The sequence below is a fragment of the Rhinolophus hipposideros genome (assembly GCF_964194185.1).
Source record: "Rhinolophus hipposideros genome assembly, chromosome: 11".
Classification (NCBI taxonomy): domain Eukaryota; kingdom Metazoa; phylum Chordata; class Mammalia; order Chiroptera; family Rhinolophidae; genus Rhinolophus; species Rhinolophus hipposideros.
This window is the reverse complement of record NC_138057.1, coordinates 16,787,239-16,804,406: the sequence shown is the minus strand read 5'-3', so window position 1 is coordinate 16,804,406 and position 17,168 is coordinate 16,787,239.

Sequence of the window (17,168 nt, the reverse complement as noted above, 5' to 3'; positions counted from 1 at the left end):
TTGTTCTGGGGTAGGGATGTGTCAGTGTGCATTCACTTTGACTGTCACACAGTAATATTTTTACTCTACTTTCATGTTTGGCATTCTTCCGACTGTTTACAACTCAAGCAGTGATAGACCTACAAGGCTTTTGTGCAGGGTAGTATTTCTAAATGCATCGGGTCACATAGATATAGCCATAGCAAAGCCATCTTTGTGAAATGATTGCATCTTTCTAGATTTCTTCCAAGTAGCAAAGTGTTTAGCACCTAGTAGGTATGTAATGCTATGTTGAACAGCACAGAGGACAAAGAAAAATGTGAAACATCCCTGTTGTCAAAGAGCTAATGAATTCATTAGTGCTGTTTACAAAAGTGAAAAAGTTAAAACCAGTGTTATGCCAGTAAATGTTTAACAACTGGCTCCACGCATCAGGAGTAGAGGGAAAGCCCTGATTTGCATTTGCTGATTTCTGTGGTATAAATTCTCCCTCCATGACTGGTTGCAAGCTACCAACATGATGTCACTATATGTGGACCTGGAAAGAGATCTGTGCTAACCTTCCATTTCGTAGTATTTCCTCCCTACATATATAACATACATAAATAAGCTCAAGTATAAATGAAAGTAAAATATAATACAAATAAGTAGGAAGTGTTATGTTTTGAGTGTTTCTTACTTTTGCGTTTAATATAATTCATTTAATTATAATTTTATGTAATTTCATGTTTAATGTTGTCTGTGTTTAACAACCACCTCTCAAAATTTCTAAAAATTTAACAATTGGCTCCCATAAGCTGATGTGAGCTGTCTCCAGCCCACTGTTGGAAATTCAATTTATGACACAATATGATGGGGCATCAGACACATGTAGAGAATAATGGTTTGGAAATTCAGATAAGAAAATTGCTCCATTATGTATTGAAGTAATCAAGGAAGGTTTTCCTGGAGGAGGTGGTAGGACTTGAAAAATGCACAGTATTTGCATGAAGGAAGAGAAGGGAGAAGCATTGTGGCTTTGTATTACAGACGAAGCTTACTACCTTCTTACTCAGCGACAATAATACAAGTGCAAGCAGTGCACTGAGGACAAAAGTGTACAGTTGAACGTAACACCCTGACAAACCAAAGAAGGATATACTGCTATTAGCCTCCTTTTAAAAATGAGGAAACTGAGATTTGAGTCAAGAAACTTGGCAAAAGTCACACAGCTAGTCAAAGTTATTTTGCTTCTTGTATGAATCTTGTCTGAGATTAATTTTAGATCTAAATAATAGAAGGGACGCTGCTGTGAGCACCCTCTGGCTTATCAAATCGTCTATTCATACACCACATTCATGATTATAGAAGTCAACCAGGGGTTCAAATACTCCTAGCACTTAAACATTCCCATCCTGCTTTCACTGATACACCGCCAAATAATGCTTTCCCATGGATGTCGTCACCGGGTCTTTTGGGGTGGGAAGAGACAGGGAGATGGCTAGTGACAAAACAGCTAGATGAATTTGGTTTAATGAAAAGGGAAATTGGTCACAAAACAAAGTACAAAGATAGGTCTAAATGCAGGCACATCTAGACTCTGATCCACACGATATCTTTCCATGTCTCCTCTGAGTTGGCTTCATCTAAGGCAGGCTTTCCCTTGGTGGGGCCACAGCTTATGCTTACATGCTCACCACTCTAAGTGAGGCAGAAAAGGGAAAGCAGCTCTTTGTCCACAGTCTGAAAATTTTAACCTGGGACTCCTAGGCCATATTCTCATTGGCCCAGGTTGGGCTGGACCGTCATCCGTGTACCACTCATTCCGGCTCAGAGGATAATCTCTAGCTGAGAGTGAGTCAGGCACCCTTTCTCCCCTCACAGTGTAGGAGCCGACAGATGGGTGTTCCTCAGAGGGAAATGAAGATGCTGTCAGCAGAAGTTCATAATATATATGTAAGGAAGAGAAATACAGGACTGAGGAAGAGCTACTCATAGAGGCCATGATGACACAGTGAACACAAAAATCAAAGAGAAACTATATTATAAAGACCAATGTAGGGCATGGATCATCCAAATCTTTTTGAATTATGACACATACAGAACACAGCTGTATATCCATATACAGACCACATATAGCAGTTAATGTCGGTAGGCAAACGTTCCCATGAGAGGTCATATATTCCAATTTCTGGTGCACATAATATCTGCTAGGCACAGTGACACTCCACTTTCACATTCTCTTTCTTTTTGTCTTTATACTCATGTATAATTGAAGAACAATAAGCTGCACGTATTGAAAGCATATCATTTAGATTTGACATATGTCTACACCTGTGAAACCATCACCCATCTAGAAAACAAACATCTCTATCACCCCCAAAAGTTTCCCAATGCCTACTTGTCATGGTGTTTACTGCTTTCCCTTCACTTCTTCCCCAGGCAACCTGAGCTGCTTTCTGTCACTGTACGTTAGTGATTTGCGTTTTCTAGAATTTCATGTAAATAGGAGCATGCAGTATGTACTCTTTTTTCTATAACTTCTTTCACACAGTACAACAATGTTGAGATTCATTGAAGTTGCATATGTCAGCCTTTCTGTGGCTGGGTAGCATTCTAATTGTATTTACATATTATAATTTCTTTATCCATTCACTTGATGGATATTTGGGTCGTTCCTAGTTTTGAGCTATTATAAATAAAGCTGCCGTGCACATTCATGTACATGTGTTTGTGTGACTATGTTTTGATTTCTCATCAGGAAATACCTAGGAGTGCAATGCCTGGGTCATAGGGCAGGTATATGTTTAACTTAGTAAGAAACTGCAAAGTTGTTTTCCAAAGTGACTGTAAGTTTTACATTCTCACTAGCAGCAATGCATGGGAGTTCCAGTTCCTCTATTTCTTGGCTAATTGTATGGGCAAACTTTTTTTTTTTTAACTTTATATATTATAGTATGTGTGTAGTAGAATTACAGTGAGGTTTCAGTTTGCATTTTCCTGATAACTATTACACAGTCTCCTTTTGACATTATTTCTTACCTAGAGATGATGGGAGGTTTCTATCAGTTTATCTAAAGACTAAACTGTTGAAATCCTTGTGCACCAAACTTGTTTCTTCTATGTGAAATAACAACAATTCAGTCATACAGCATCTCCCTGGATTATTTATTATATACATGACACTTTCTCTAGAGGATCTAGTTGCAAAGAACACTCTGAAAGTTCTTTGACTCTTGAAACATTGGTGAAAACCAGTGTAGTTTAAAATAATGTAATTTTAGCAGACTGCAGCTGGCCCTACTTTTCTATTATGTGACTCAAACTTTGCATATAGAAATTTATTAAGAAGTCTATCTTTAGACGTAGTCAAGGCAAAATCTTTCCCAAATTTCTTCTCTCTAGAAAATTCTGGAGTCACAACCAGAGATAAAGTGACATAGTAAAGGAGAGAAAATTGCATTAATGTCAAGTGGTGCAATTATCTTTCTTTCTGGAATGGCTTGTATCCATCCACCTGTCAGCATTATTGAGTATCGTCCTGAGGTTAGATTGTTTTAGAAATAACCACTTGATTACCATGCTTGCTTCACTTCTGATGTTGTATTTTATTTTTCTAATCTTAATTGAATGCTTTTAATTAACTCAGTATTTTCTGTGCACACACACGCACACAAAGCTTTAATTTGAAGGAGAAAATCGGATTATTTATCTTTGTTTTTCGGTTTCCAACTTGCTGGCATTCAAGCCAAAGGTGAATGGGGTTCCTGGGTGTCTGAGGAAATTGTCATCACGTATTCTACCCAGCAATCTATCTACTAACCTTAGAAATCAGTGATGGTTCTGTTGTGGCTCTCTAAGTCATGAGATGAAAGAAGAAGAGAAAGGATGAGTAAAGAAAGGGTTTTGAAATAGACTTCAGGGCTATGCTGGCAGTGCATTTTAAAGCACTCTAAGTTGTAAGGATCATTTCTGAACACATATTAAGCATTTGGTGTGTGGCCAACACTGTGCTTTGATTTTCGGACATCCTCTGATTTAACGAGCATAAGCAGTGTCATTATCCCCACATGTGTAGATGTGGAAACAGTTTCAAAGAATTTAAATAATTTGCTGAAGGTCATTCTGTATGTCTTGGTAGAGCCTGAGTTTGAATCTGGGCCTGTGTATTCCAGAACTCATTTTAATCACCACCTTGTACTGACTTGACTAGTACCAAAAGTTTATTGGCTTATCAGAAGACATGAAGAAGAAGTTTTATAGCTTTGGAAATGTTTGCCATTCATGTCTCTGTAAAACTTTTCTTATGCTGGATGAATTATAAGAATTTAATACAAAAATATGCTAAACACTTATGCCATTCCTGAGCACTCCACTGAGGAGAAACAGACTGGCTATACCAGAATATTCCTAGAAAGGAATAGTAACTGATAGCAAGATTAGGCAAACATAAGCCTCAATAAATTCCCCCACTATGTCTTTTCTTTTCTTTCTTTTTCTTTTCCAAGTTTTGGATGCCTCTATACCCTCTTCATGAAGCACTCCGAGAATCTAAGTTTTGGAAACGGCCTTAGATGTCATCACATTGAGACCCTGTGTTGGTGAATTTTATATGTCAACTTGACTTGGTGACAGGGTGCCCAGATAACTTCATTCTGCATGAGTCTGTGAGGGTATTTCTGGATGAGATTAACATTTAAATAGGTAGACTGAGTAAAGCAGATTGTTCTCCCCAATGTGGGTGGGCCTCAACCAATCTGTTGAAGACCTGAATAGAACAAAAGGGCTGAGCCTTCCTTGAGTGAGAGAGGATTCTTCCTGCCTGACTACCTTTGAACTGTGACATTGGCCTTTTCCTGCCTTCAGATTTGAACTGAAACATCGGCCCTCCTGGGCCTCCCATTTGCCAGCTTATCCTGCAGATATAGGGACATGTCGGTCTCCCAGTGGCACGAGCTGTTTCCTTATAATCTCTTATCTATTGATTCTGTTTCCCTGGAAAACCCTGACTAACACAGACACCTAATGCGATTCTCTCTGTATAACTCCATGTTCAGTGATCATTCAGTATGTAATCCCTGGCTCAAGAGGATGTGGGGTTTGTCCTGTTCATCAGTACCAAGGTACCATGGTTAGACCTTTTCATTCAGCACCAGCCATCATGCTAGGTATCCCATGTTCCACCCTACACCCTTTAACCTCTGGAGCTTAAAACAGATGGGGCATGGCAAGGTTGTAGTGGGAGGAAGTTTTCTCATGGGCTGCACCTGTGGGGGGTGGAACAAAGGCTCTGGGCATGTGCAGGCTCCTCCCTGCTGGGTGTCAGCATGCTTGCAATTCTGGTGTTGTCTGGGCCACTAAAGCGGGCAGCAGGCAGCACCCTGGTATGCACCTTGTACCAGGGAAACTTGGATCAACTGCAAAGGTGGACTTGGTTCTTGCCTGCAGGGTCTCTCTCCAGGTCTGTCATTCTGGACGGTGCAAGTTCTGCTTCCATAAATGTTTATATCTATCGCCAGCTTGTACCTCAGAGCTGGATTTTGTTTTCTAGTGTGGTGAATGGTTTGTTTTTTGTTTTGTTTTTCCCCTTTCTCATTGCCTAAGGTTCTAGGCTTTTGCAATGCAAATACAAGAGAGGGCTCCATTTTTCTCTACTTTCTGCTTATCCCTTCCCTGAAGCAATGAGCATGGGTAGCTTGGCCAAGAAGGAAGCATAGAAGGAACGGTTAAGAGGAAAAAGAAAACTCTTGGAGATGGGCAGAGGGAATGGTATCATCAAAAATAGTGTCATTACATTTGCAGAGAAGTAACTGACTCCTTTTCCTCCTCCCAACCCAGGGAAGACCTATTCAATTCTTGACCTGTGGAGTTACCATGAACTTGGTTTCTCCATGTTTAACATCTCCAGTTTCTTCCATTCTTCTCCTCTCACCTTCTCCCCCTCTCCTTTTTTCTCTCTTTCTCTCTCAGTTAGAGTGAAAGTTGATGCAGAATGTCTTCTTGCAGCTTCACTCGGCTTCAGAGTCTCTAATGGGTGGGGAGGGGGCACGCAGCTACCAGTAACATTGTCCTCTTAAAGTGAGGTCTTGCAAGGATCCAGGAAGCCTAATTTTGTGCTGCGCCAGAGTCATTTTATGTTGTGTCTTTCATCACCATTCAGAAAGAATCGACATACTCAATAAAAACTCTGTGCTCAATTCTCCCACTTAGGGGATATTAGCAAACGCTAGGCTCTGCTGGTTGTTGAACTATAGCCATGTGTGAGGGTTCCAGCCTCACGTGGGGAAAGAGCAGCCAGTGTGTAGGCTGCTCTGAGCTGTCTCTGCGTCCTGGACAGCCCCTTCATTCTCAGAGCTGTAGGGCCCATTACTGCACATTAATAATGGTTTCACCTGGCTGCATGGAGGTTTGCCCTGTGCAGAGTGGGGTTGTGGTAGACCTGACTTCTCCAGACAGCACAGAATTTGAAGCTGGGTTGTACGTGTGTGGTGTTGTATTTTCTGCATCCCTTATTTCTTAATGCCTGGGGTTTAAGAACGTAAAAATTCTGATTAAGATTTTTCCATAGGAGTGTAAGCCTGGGCAAGAGATCATTTTTGTCAGCATGAAAGGAGACGTCAGCCACCATCCACTTTGGAATAATAATAGCTAGAGAGGGACAGTGGCCAGACCATAGAAGATGTCAGAATCCTGACCCACAGTAGTGGCTCGCAGACGTCAGGACACGGTCAATGACTGCGGGATCCCCTGTGTTTTGCCCTGACTTTCAATTCAAGGTCAACCAAAAAAAGCCAGATATGCTTCTCAAACTAATCAGTTAAGATGCTCTGCTTCTAGTTAGCAACCTCCACCTCCCTGTGCCAACAATGTTCGGTCAAAGCATGCCTGAAACCTTTTTCCATTGTAAAGCTCTCTCACTCCCTGACTGCCTTTGAATCTCTGCCACATGGAAGTGACAATGACAGGGCACCTGATTCCTTGCTATGGCAAACCTTTCTTGCTCTCATTCAGATGGTCCTTATTTATATACATTCCATCATTCAATCCTCACAACAACCCTATGAATAAGATATTACTGTTGTCTCCATTGTTCTGATGAGGCATAGAGGGGATATGTTATCTGCACAAGGTCACACCACTGCTAAGTGATGGGTCAGGATCTGAATCTAGGTCTGTGGGTCTTCTAAATGCGCGTCTTTAAACTGGTGCCTCTTGCTATCTCACTGTGAGCCCTCAGGAGCCATGCATGATATGTAGGATCGGTAGGAGTTAAGATTTGGTAGGAGATCATGTTTTTGTTTGCTTGTCTGTCTGTCTACGTTAGGTCCTCAGGCCAGAGATAGATAGCAGATCACCAGCTCGGGGCTCCCTTCTATGATGTAGTCTTGTGAAGTGCCACTTAGTTGGGTTTACATTTCCCAAGACTCTTGTACATAGCTGAGGCCATGTGGCCATTTCTGGCTAATGGAATGAGGGCCTAAATGATGTGTGTTACTCTGAAAGAGGTAGTAAAGTTTCTGATAGGCCCTGCCCACACTTTCTTATCCTTCCATGGAAACTGTGGAGGGTCAGGTTGCAGATGTAAGCAACAAAGTTAAAAGAAAACTAAATCCCTGAGTTTGTACTCAGAGACGAGCCACCAGTCCAGGAGAGCTATCAGACCAGGAATATTCCCACTGGACTGGCATACATGAAAAATAAATGTTTATTATGTTAAATCATTGGGGTATTGGGGTTATCAAAACAGTCAGCCTACCCTAATACATGTCTCTTTAAAACTACTTTTAGGGGGAGGGTTAGGCCCTCCCTCAGATCATTTTCTAGTAACAATTAGATTTCACCTGGATAACTAAAGTGTACATGCTGATGTTTCCTTAAAAGCATGAGTAGACCTTTTAGCTCATAGAGCTAGAAATGCAGGCACAGTAGACTGTTGTACTAGGAGTTGACGTTGAATGCAATTGATTGCAGCCACACCAGGAGCAGGACAGGCAAGGTAAATAAATTATGAATTCCAGTGGAAAGGAGCTTGCAATAACTGCTGTTTCATTTCCCTCTTAAGCCCCTGTGACTGTAAACCCGCTTATAGATATATTTTATTAATCATTGTTTTGATGTATTTGGATTTTGCAAGTGGCTATTGTAGCTAAGGGATTTCTGGACACCCCTCTAGCTAATCAGATTAGAGACGTGAATGCTGTGGTGACAAACTAGTGTATGTATGAAAAAGACAAATGGAAAAGCTCTCTCTTACCAGCACTTGCAACTAGCTATTTCTTTAAAATAACAGCTTTAGAGCTCTCTCCAACTGTGCTGTCCTCACTTCTGTCTACAAACGATGGACTTCATACTGAAAATTACATTAGAGATACTTAACAAATGGATATCTTTCAAGGGACATTATCAGAATAAAACACTTCATAATTCACTTTACGCCACTTGAGGAAAGATAGCATTGATATGATGTATTGAAAGAGCCATAGCTACCAGCACTTTAAAAGAACTTTCATAAGAAACACAAAGCAGAGCATTAAACCATTAACAGTAGAGCAGGCTAAAAAAATCTTAAGAGGACTGGCTAAGCTTTGCATGAGCTTCAAATATACCCACATAAAGTGTGTGTGTGTGTGTGTGTGTGTGTGTGTGTGTGTGTGTGTGTGTGTGTGTGCATGTCTGAGAGAGAGAGAGAGAGAGAGATAGAGAGAGAGAGAGAGAGAGAGAGAGGAGGGAAGGAAGGAGGAAGGCAGGGAGGGACTGACTATTGGTTGATTTCTATCTGTACTTCATTGAGTAGCAATAACTAGTCTCAAACTTTACATCCTTTCGAGGATAGTTCCCAGTGAAGTCTGACCCAGTCCTGCGTCACCCCGGATCCCAGGAAAGCTGTTGAGATCACTTTTCATTGTGATAGTCCTTCCTAGACAGCAATCTGTCAATAGTAGCTTTTACTATTGAAACGTCTTTTTTATTTTTATATACTTTTGCTCTGCCTTCTTTACCATTTCTGTTTCATTCACTGTTTTATCTCCAGTGCTAGCACCCTGCCTGGCACACAGAATACAGCCAATGTTTGTGGAATATATACACGGGTGAGCGAGGCAACTGGAGATAACAGGAATTGGGGAAGTCTCAACATTTAAACATAAGATGGGGTTTGGGGTAAAATGTGAAGATTGAGTAAGTTGTGAATATGTAAAGAGGAGGAAAAGTATTCCAGGTGGAGAATGGGCTAAATGGAGGAGTCAGGAATGAGTTCAATATGTTTTCAGAACTGTAAGTGGAAAGTTGGGGAGACAAATGGAAGATGTATGTCATGGCTGAGCACTGGTTTAGAATGCCAAGCATGAATAAAGTATGAAAATTTCTTCATTGAAATTTTTAGGATAGCTTTGTTTTAACTCCAAAGTAATTGTAAAATACCTTTTGTGGGCTAGTTTTACAAGTCGAAGTCACACGCTTTAATTCCTATTGGCCTGTTTGGTTCATCTGCATTAGACACTCTTTAATACTATACTTGTAAAACCAGAATATACGAGCATTCATTGGTTTCATGTTCCCAAAGGAAATTATAAAAATTCATTTGTCAATCAGTGATTTGTACTTTCCCGTTCCTAGCCCCAGAATGGAAGATACAAGTCAAGAACGATTTCCTGGGACGGATGTGCTTATGTCAGACACAGTGTTAGTGTTTCCTGATGGACCATGTTCAGTCACATGGGTTCCTGTGTGTCTGTTCCTGGGAGAGCTGGAGCAGGCTGGATTTAGGTAGCATTCTCATGGATGTAAAGCCAGCTGCAGCAGTTCCAATCTCTTTGGGGATTCAGATGTTGTATGCTCCTATCTGCCTGATGCCCACCAACTCCTGATGGTCAGAGAAAAACAAGCTTGTCATTGCTTGCTCTCCTGTAAAGCTCTCACATGCAAAGCAGGGCTCTTATCTTTCAGATTCGTTTCTTCTCATACAGAAGCAAAGGGTTAGGTGGCCTGACTTTCTTCAGCTTAGCTATCTTGGCTTACATAGGGAGACTAATTTAATAAATCAGAACACTCGTCTGGCTCAGCAACAATAATAACAATAATTATTAATATGTATTTAGTCGTTACTAAATGCTTAGAACCACACTAAATACTTTACCTATACTATTTAATTTATTCTCCAAGAACCAAGTATTTTTATGATCCCCATTTTGTAGATCAAGAGACTGTGCCCTGAGAGTTAAGGAACATCCCCAACGTTATACAGCCAGTGAGTGACACAGTTTCCTGTGGATTCTTGGTACAATTTGATCCTGAATATACAGATGGTGCCAAAAAAATGTGTACACATTTTAAGAAAGGAAAACTGTTAAAATTGTAATACTCAATATATACTGATAACAAAAGATGAATACAAGTCACATTTGACTTCTGCTGTTACAAGAGGTGCTCAAAGTGGTTACCATCAGCACCCAGACACTTCTGATTATGGTGAACTACTGCTTGAGCAACGTTGACCAAAGTGTCCACTTGTATACATTTTTTTAGCATCCCCAGTGGTCACTATCTAATGCTAGCCTTTGCCTCCAGTTTTAAAGGGAATGACTCATATTTAGGTTCAGTCTTCTTCACAGTTTTCTGTTGGACCTCCTAGTTTAGGCAAACACAGACATAACTCTTAGATCCCTTACAGGGATTATTCAGGTAGAACTAGGAACACTATAAGAACGCAGTGATCTCAATACCCACTTACCCAATGGCCTGGGCTCAAATCCCAGTGTACCTTTCCCTTGCTGTGTGACTGAAGTTTCATCTGTCTTCTCATCTGTAAAAATTGGGATAATACTTGCTTCTCAAGGGGTGTGAGGCTTAATTAAGATACTGTATGTAAACTTCTTAGTACTGCACCTGGCACCTGTAAGAGCTCTGTAGATGCCATTAATAATTTCTTCTAAAGCATTCACAGTTTGAATTGATAACAGTAGAGCTATTTTCCTAGTACAAGGATGTACAGTGCCTCACCTTTTTTCTTTCAGAGACCATGTGTCCGGCAGCTTGGTGTTCTAGGTTAAAAAGAAATGAAGCAGAGTAGACAGGTATTTCCAACCTGGAGAAGAGATTGCAGATTTATTTATTGACTAAATAAATGTATTGTCATATACTGGGGTGTCCAAAAAATGTATACACATGACTTGTATTCAGCTTTTGTTATCAGTATATGTTGAGTATTACAATTTTAATACAGTTTTCTTCCTTTCTTAAAATGTGTACACATTTTTTTGGCACCTCTATATTTGTGTGAGGAAAATTAAAATTAAAGTATATTAGGAAATATTAAAAGAAGAATCAGGAAGGGCTGAAAGGACTCCTGTTTGAACCCTGACTTTCTCTGGCAATGTCCCTAAGCTTTTAGGGTCACAGACCAGTAGATAATTGTGAGAGAACCAGGGAGCCTCTAACCTTCAAATGCTCATACACGTAATGTTATGCATACAGTTTTGGGGTTCTCAGAAATCTCCTTTAAAGCCCATCCATGTGCTTTTCCCCCTAAGGCTTAGAGCACCTGTCCTATTATAAAGGCCTAGGCAGACACTAATGACTCTTTTCCATCAAGAGCTTTCCTCCATGGTGACAAGGAAATTGGAGGTTGAAGGCTGAGGAGGAGTTTTGTAATTAGAAAAGAGAGAAGGACATAGCAGTAAAGGAAAGTTCATGGACAAACTTATGAAAGAGTGCAAGTGAATGGTGGGGAGCCCCCTGCAGAAAAGCAGATAGGCTGGGACTGGATGAAGAGTGTTATTTATACCATGTAAAAAATTTGGTCTTACCTTTATAGTTGGCAATGGTCAGAACACTACAGGCCTAAGATGGGGCAAATAGGGGGTGAGGGGATGATCTCAAAGCCCCTACCAGAGCTACAACTGGAACAGCTATTTTTGATTTATACATAAGATTTGGTTTGACTTAAGGATTTTATAGCTTTTAAATGTTGAAACATAGTGTGTTGTAGGCAGTAGAGACCAAAGAAAATTTTAAAGCAGGAGGGAATTGATGTGAGCCGGTCTGTATTTGAAAAGATAATGCTGGTCACCGTCGCTCAACGAGAACACCAGTCAGGAGGCCAGAAAGAGTCTTGCCTCTTCATCTGCACTGTCCAAAAGAACTTTCTGCGATTACGGAAATGTTTTATATTGTTGTTGTTCAATAGAATCAACCTATGTGGCTGTTGAACACTTGACATGTGGCTACAATGATGGAGGAACGGGATTTGTAATATAATTTAGTATTAGTTAGTTTACATTTAAATACCTTATATTTATGGCTACCTTTTTGGACAGTGCAACTTTAGGTCAGGGGTCTCCTACCTCCTAAAGGAATGCAGCCCTACCCACACCTTGATGTGAGCAAAACCCATGTTAGATTTCGGAAACGTGGAGCTCCAAGATGACAAATTGCTATTGTTGTAAGCCCCTAAACTTGTGGTAATTTGTTATGGCAGCCATAGAAAAGTAATAGTTATAAGCCTTGAGTGGCATCATGAAAGGTGCTTTTGAACAAACATTATTTCAGGCTAAGAGTCACCAACTGAGACAATGTATTTTTTTTTTCTTTTTGAAAACGTATTCCTTTTCTGATCATCTAGGTAGTCTTTGGTCATGACACAAAATTTAAAGAAAGCACAGGACATTATAAAGAGAAAGAAAGCAGGTAGCCATATCTCCCTTTCTGGAGGCAGATCCTAATGCTATTTAAATATATGCTCTCTAATTTTTTATTTGTATATTTATCATAAAGGTGACAATGGACTTAGAGTTATTGAATGATTTTTATGTACCAGGTCCTGTTCTAAACACTTTACCAACTCATTTAATCCTCGTTATGATCTATGAGATAGGCAGTTTTCCCGTTGCTCAGATAAAAGAAACTGAGGCAAGATACATAACTTGTATGTCTAATGTAGTACATGACAGAACAGTACATCTGTTTAGGCACTGAATTTCAGAGTGCAGCTTACTCCTATGCTATACTGTATGTATTCTGAATGTACCATTTTTAATGTTGATTTTTTTTTCACTTACCCCTTTAAAATAAAGTTTTTCTCATATTGTTAACAACTCCTAAGATGGCACAAGTATCAGCATTTTGGGGCTATATTTTTTTCCAAAATAATTACAATGATCTCCTTTGTTGTTAAAAAGAAGCCTGATTAGAAGTAGAAATCCTTTTTCTTAAAGGTGAAATTAGCACGATGCTGTGTTATGAATGGAGGCGAGGAGTGGGGGCAAGTGTCCTATAAGTTTGTAAAATTATTTACTTGGAATTTGGAGCTAGTTTTCCTTTAAAATAATGTGATACATCATTGGACTTCCAAGAGCACCCCTTCCAACATGCCCACTTTTCAAATAATACACTGGGACTTCTAAATGCTGTCAGTGCATTGAGGTTTATCCCAAGAGTTTGTGTATGAGGAGAAGAAAATGTCCCCCAGGGAGTGCAACCGCACAATTGGTGTAAAATTGATCAGAGCAGAAATACACAAAGTTATTATTAAAGAACAATATAGAGCTCAGGCCTATGTTACCCAAAAAAGGAGGACATATGTCAGAAAGTTCTTAGCTCAGGAAGAAATGAGAACGGAGTGCCTGGGACAGGCACCAGCAGGGTCCGAGATGGCACTGTGCACGGCAAGGGAGCTTAGCCAATGACCTCTAAAGGGACCGATCTCTTTGGAAAACAGATGCCCCAGTTATTTTACATGATGCAGTTAACATCAGCTAACTCTCTTGTTTTATTTGCACATTCACCCAATAATTTCGAGTTAAAACGTGGCTTCTTAGGTGGATCTACCTACAGGCAGAGCTCTCTGGTCATGCTGCCACAGTATTATATTTATCACTCTACATTAAAAGATCGGTGTCACAGTTCCATAAATATTTCCTGAGTTTGGTTAATTCAAATATACTCCTCAGATGGGGATCCATTCTTGGCAAACTGACAGTCAGCTCTCTGAAAGGGCCTGTGGAGCTGATGGTGAGCTTCTGAACCGGGGACTCGCCAGGTGGGCTGGCTCTTCCCCTTCGCTTCCTTTGACATTATCATTGTCAAAGTGTAGGCTTCTGTTGTTATTTAAACAATTGCAGTGAATATTTGCAATCAAACAGTAGGAAAAATCCAATTGTGATATTAGTAGTTACTACAAAAGGGTACTAAGGTCAAAGTTAGAGCACTGTAATCAGAGAAGGAGATTGATGCTTCTGCTAATAATAATAATAATAATAATAATAATAATAAATATTAATTGGGGACTTAAAAATGTATCAGGCATTGTGTTCTGCACTTGAAATAAGTTATTTCATTTAGTCCTAACAACCCCATGAAGAAGGTGCATCGTTATATACAATTTACCATTGAGGAAATGGAAACATCTAGAGGTCAAATGACAGTCACCTAAGGCCAGGCATCTGAGAAGTAGAGGCCAAGATTATCGTCTAAGCAGTACAGTTCTGCCTGAACTCTTCACCACAATGCTTCATGAAGGAGCAGAAAGGAGGTTCTGGGGGAGACTCAGGGAGACTCGAGCTTCCGCTTCAGGAGTTGATGTTATCAAATGGTGAAGCTTTCCTCTTTTTGATGGAGGTATATCGTTACCTTTTCAGACTAGCCAGTCAGAGTTTGATTCTATTCTTGGCTCACCACTTCAACAGGGGAGGAGAGAATCTTCAAGGAGAACTGGATAAGAATTGGAAGGGGCTGGGGATGAGTGATGGGGCAGAGTGACGAAGACGTCAAAGATGACACATGTCTACAGAAAAGATTGCCAGATAAAAATATTAAGCTGTGAACATCAACAGAAGAAGAGGGGGAAGGTAGGTTTGATGCCCAGTCGTAATCACATTTAGGTAGAAAAACAGAGTGGATCACACACCAGGTACTAGAAGATTCTTTGTGCCCATCTGGAGAGGACGCGAGGAGTAAGGGAAGCACGCTCAGCCGGACATCAGTCTGTATGTTCCCTGCTTTGTAACTGAAAGTCCTTGCTTTAGCTTTTGAGCTCTGGAACTGTTTTATTGCTTTTATAAACTACGAGCTATCTTCTTTTAGGGGGAAATAACAGATGGTCATGCTGGAACTGAGTTTTTTTATCTGAATCTTCAAAACCTTTTTGTGCACAATTTATGAGGTTCACTTCTTTGCAAATTCAGTGCTTTCTTGTAGTTTTCCTTTTGCGATGAGCCACAAGAGCCTCGTTTTTGTTGGGCACTGCCTATTAGTAGCAAAACTCCTTTCTTCTTTAATCAGCTTCTCCAAAGGAATAAGGCTGAGTCCAGATATGTTCTCTTTATGAGGGTGAAAAGATTTTGGCGGACTGGCTAAAAATAACACAGGGAATCTGCCACCTGGTCTCCCTTCCATATTCATTTGTATTTTTATGCGTTTTGCTCATGCAGTTCAAACTAAGAGGTCTGCCCCTGTGAGCATGGAAGAATTTTGACTGGGTCAAGTGTGTGCAGCTGAGGTAAGGACACTGCTGTAGTGCTGTGGAGAGGTTGACCCTGGCTGGCCGCGTGGTTGGGAGGTGAGGCTGACGTAGGCCCAAAGCCTGGCCCTCTTGGATTCAAAATGAATAGAGGATTGTTGCACAAACTCTCTATTGAGTGAAAAAATAAAAAAGAGTAAAATAGGGTTGCCTATGAAAAATCCCTCGGAAATGATATGGTTTTTCATATCATTGCAGAAAAACCTGCAAGATAGTTGGATACACACCAGGTTCGGAAAACAAACAACTAAACCAAAATCAACTTTGCAGAGTCAAGCATATTCATAGCTCATTTTGTTCTTCAGGCTTATTTCCCAAATCGCTTGGAATTAATACAGTTCTGATTTATTATTCAAATCTCTGAGTCCACCAGAGATACTGTGATCCAGCTTTTGTGCAATCTCTGAATGCTGCATAGACTTCGGGAGGGCATTTTAGTGGAGTGGCTGAGAAGACAGGCTCCGGAGCCAAAGTCTGGGTATAACCTAGCGTCTGCCACTTACAAGCTGCCTGACATTGGGCTAATTATGCAGTTCTTGAAACTCTTCAGTTTTCCTCAACTACAAATAGACATAACCAGTATTTTCCAGGGTGGTTATGTGGAGGAAATCATATACATATGCATGTATACGCCCACATATATGTATATATAGTGTATAACATATACTGTATATGTATGTATAAAGTGCTGGCATGTAGTACATCCACAATAAATGACAGCTGTATTATTGTTAAGTTGCAAACTTTGCTCCTATGTTGTTTTCGTGAAGGAAGAAATACTAGTCCCAGTATTGGGTCTTGCTTGCTTTAGTTATATCAGCTTAAGGGAGAGAGCTAAATCTATCATAAAGAAGTTGTTTTTTGGAAATTCTGCATACTATACTTCTATTTTCGAGAATCATGAGGCCTAAAAAGTCCTGCAAAACAGAAACCAATTAAAATTCTTACATATTAAATATTCTCAAAACTTATTTGATTGCTAAAACCATTTTCCACAGTTATACCTATTGATATCCTGTGGATTTACTGCTCTTCAAGCATAGCAAACACACTTTAGGAAATTCTGATCAGGTAGATAGCCATAGCCATGGCCTTGAATATAGAAATGTATATTTGAATCCTTGTCGTATGCTTCCTGGCTCTGTGACTCTGGCAAAGCACTGAACTTGGCCATCTTATATATTAGTTAAGATTCGGTTCAGATGTTGTCAGCTCCAGGACCAACAGCCCCCAGATAACTAAGTAAGAAACATTTTCTATATGTGCTCATAATTGGTGCCACGCAGAGCAGACCTGGAACCCGAGGCAAAAGGAAAAATCAATTATATTGATACTGTCTTCATATAAAATGAAGTTCCTCAGTTGCCTCACTCTATTCCTGGCCCTGCTCATAAAGCTCTGAACATATATCAGTCATACTATACTAATTTATTTATATACGTGTCCACAGATGGACTGAAAGCTCCTGGTAGGTCAAGACCATGCCATATTAATCCCTCCATCTACGGTAACTGACTCAGTACTGGCACAAAGTCATTTTCAATAAATGTGTCTCTGGCTGGAATACTCTTCCCCTGGGCATCCACATCTTCACTTCCTTCATGTTTCTGCTTAAATATCGTCATCAGAGAGCGCTTTCCTGTAAAATGGTGTCACTCTCACCACCACCTCAGTATTTATCCCTGGGTTTAATTTT